General features: G+C 33.7%; 1 protein-coding gene across 3 annotated transcripts in view; it reads left to right on the top strand.

Annotated features, from left to right (window-relative positions):
• Positions 1-3,633, top strand: part of LOC117118255 (cell wall protein DAN4-like) — an 18,437-nt gene that overhangs the window by 1,053 nt on the left and 13,751 nt on the right. The window lies entirely within an intron of this gene.

The raw sequence follows: 3,633 nt of genomic DNA, 5'->3' as shown, positions 1-3,633 counted from the left end.
GGGAGGGGGAGGGGATTTTTTGTTTTTTTTTTTAATCCCGGAAATAACCTCTGAGATTTTTTGGGGGCGATCAATAATTTCTTTTTCTTTCTTTCTTTTTCTTTTTTTTAACTTTCAAAAAAAAAAGGTGGGGTGTGTGATGGGCGGCCCCACCCCTAAAATCCTCCCCTGATTATGAAGAATAATATCCCCACCCAACAATTTGTACTTATCAATTGATCTGGTATACACATCCCCACCAAACAATTTGTACTTATCAATTGATCTGGTATACACGATGATGAACTAGTCTTATATTTTTATTCAAACATACAAAAATAATAGAGAAGCATCAATTCGATCACATTATGAGTCCTTTCGGCGGCCTATGCACGACCCTCTTGATCCAACGATGGGGTATCAAGTTAAATCAAATATATTGATTTTGATTGTCTTTATCTACAGATCAACCATGGATCATCAGTAGGCCGAGGGTTAAATAAATTACTAATCGATTGCATCACATGTTGTACATGTAAGTTTAATCACTGACTCATCAGATTCGGGATTTACAATATTTGAGTTAAGTTCATTCTTAATGGCACACACAATACCTGCCAGAAAAATAATCTGTGGTCTGTAGTACTAAGATTAACAGGACCTGAACATGAATTGAAACGGATCAATTAATGATGATGTGTCTATTGACCCGGCGTCCTTGTGGTCGATGAATTTCCGTATTTGGTTCATTATTAGTTTGATCATATTTGTGTTAGTGAACGTCTTATGCTATCTATGTAAATCCATAGAGTAGATAACGAATCTCAATGTGGCATATTCCCTTTAAATAAATACATAATACATACGGTTACAATGAAAGGGTTCAGAGCTCCACTGCGTTGCTATTGGTGGGTGCCAAGCTTCGGCAGATTTTGCTTAAGGTCCTATAAAAAATATTATTAGTTTATCACCCTATCTGGGTAGGAAAAGTGATGAGGGAGGAAGACTTTTTTTATTTTGCTAAAACCAAATATCATCCTTGGGTGATTTGCTGGTGCATTGATATTCAAAGTAAAACATGATTTAGAAAATGCAAACAATATCTACTAACTATTTAATAAAATAAATGAAAAAAAAATTAATTTAAAAAAAATTCAATTTTTTTTTTTTTCACAATTTTTTTTCCAGTACCATAGAACATATGCGCGCAGGGATGATAAACTAATATTTTTTTTATTGGGCCTAATCTGTTTATTTGTTTGATTTACTCTGTTTTCATTTACTCCTTTTGTTCGCCCTGAACCGTATTGCATTCTGTCGTGGATATTGGCGCTATGTAATTCCTTGTTGATTCATTGATTTTTCATGTTGACTTTTAAAATTAAGGCCCATAAAAAAAATTATTAGTTTATCAACCCCTCCCTCCTCACTTTTGGGGAAATTATTCTTTTTTTTTTTTTTTTTTTCGAAGGGTCGATTTTCCATCGTTTTTCACTTGATAAGCTCAGATTTCTTGCAAATATGTTTACTGGTACAACAAAAACAGTTTAAATATAAATTTAATACCATTCTTATGACTTTTTATATATGTGTACCTAACTATTGATTAACTTGTGAACATCGGTAAAATGGGGGCGGGGTTAGCAAAAAAAATCCTCCCTTTCTCATCAGTTTTTATTCTTTGATAGTGATAAGCTAATGTAAGTTTCAGGGTGGTTCGGGGGATGCAGTCAAAAAATTAGTGATGGGTTTTGTGTCTCGATGCATGGGTTGAAGGGTGAAGGCAGGGATTTTTTTTTTAAACATACAAGTCGTTTAGTTTTCTCTGTTAAGTTATTTTTTTCAATCAGTGCTTAATGTGTTAAGTTTTGATTTTCTTGGACTTTGTTTTTCTTTGGACACACCGTTACGTACTGTTGTAAAAGTGTCAATTTTCTAAATAAAAATAATATGGAAATATTATAGGCCTACGGGTATTCTGGGTCTGAATCTGGATATGGTCGTGTCGGCGGTTTCAACCTGAGTCGTACTTTCGAAACTGTAAAAAGAGGCTCATGTTCTACAGTATTGAACTGTTCCCTGATTTAAATTAATGCATCACAAAATACACATGATTGTTATTGACTGTAGGTCTATATCGAATTAGTCGACTCACATATGACCCAAAGCGATGTACACGTGACTTATTATAGGCCTACGTGTTTAGTCATGCATGGTACCTCATATCGATTCTACGGTTCATGACCCTCTTCTCGGGTCATTGTGAGTCGGTGTTATTCAATCTCCAACAGCAGGCCTATAATAATAATATAATCACAAGTACAATTTCTTGGAAACAAATTATCTGTAATGTCTACTCTAGTATAAGATTATAGTTCCATACATCCATTTAGCAATGTGCACCCAATTGGTCTGTCACGTGGCACATAGAAATCGCTACGAGCACCATGGGGAAACCTACTTTAACCCCTCCCCATCCACGTCTACACTCCCGGTGTGGTAAATTTTTTTAAAAAATGCATTTTAGAGGATTGAATTTCATTTCATTACAAGAGTTTTTGAGCATAAGAGTGTTATGGTCCTCCCTTTATAGAAAACTCGATTCAAAACGGCATGAAATACGGTACCAAAAGTGTGTTTATGAATAAAAAAGAAAAACCCCCAAAACTATTGAATTTCATTAACATGTTCGTTCACAAAACTTGTCATTCGTAATTTATAGCTCAACCAGAAGAACAAACATTTTAAACGTGTATACGAACTGAAGATTCATAAACATTCGACTTACCAGAACTTTTTCAAATTTTCTCACTGAATTGGAGAATCTCATGCAAAACACAAAGAACCCTATAGGCCCTCCTTAAATATAAATATTAAGATAATTTTTACATGTTTGCTCACGAATCGTCGTTCAAGTAAACATTTAACAACTCACTATGAAAGGGAAACGAAGTGACGTCATAATTTTTTGTACAACCTTTGGGAATTGCGTTTCATTAGTGAATGACTAATTGATGTGTTGTTTAATGACATTTGCCCAAGTTTGGGATTAAACTAACTTAATCATAGTAAGTAATGAAGTAAATTGTATCCATAGACCTCATTTACGAAGCTTGATTGTTAATTGATTGATTACTTGCTACCATTCTGAAAACACCAATTGTATAAATTAATGTAGTCACTCAAAATGCAAAAATATTTTTAGAAACATATATAATGAAAGTTTGATGGCGTACCGTATTCAGTATCGTTTACTATTTCAAATGGCAAAACTCCCCTATTAACTGTGCATCTGTGCAACTGGTCAAATGAAATAATTTATTCCAAAAGCAACCCGGTTACTTTCAATTCAAAATGGCGGTTCCTTGAGCAATGTTATGACAAGTACTTTCATGAATATAGTATCAGTATTTTAGAAAACTTCATTTCAATGTGTGTTTATGTTTGTAGGTGTTTGCAAAATGTGCCTTTTTATTCACTATGTACTACTAACTCTAATTTTACAATTTTACATCTTTTCTTCGCCGGAATAAATAGGCTATACAGTACTAATATCGTGTAGGCACACATTTGTATTTTCTTAATGCATAAAGATATGAAATTTAATACGAAATCAATACTGTACAATAGTTAGACGGAGATACAAGAGTATAC

This window comes from Anneissia japonica, unplaced genomic scaffold (assembly GCF_011630105.1).
Source record: "Anneissia japonica isolate Jap-2015-1 unplaced genomic scaffold, ASM1163010v1 scaffold288173_len209237_cov177, whole genome shotgun sequence".
Classification (NCBI taxonomy): domain Eukaryota; kingdom Metazoa; phylum Echinodermata; class Crinoidea; order Comatulida; family Comatulidae; genus Anneissia; species Anneissia japonica.
The sequence above is the reverse complement of the archived record's forward strand: the minus strand, read 5'-3'. Positions and strand labels throughout refer to the sequence as shown.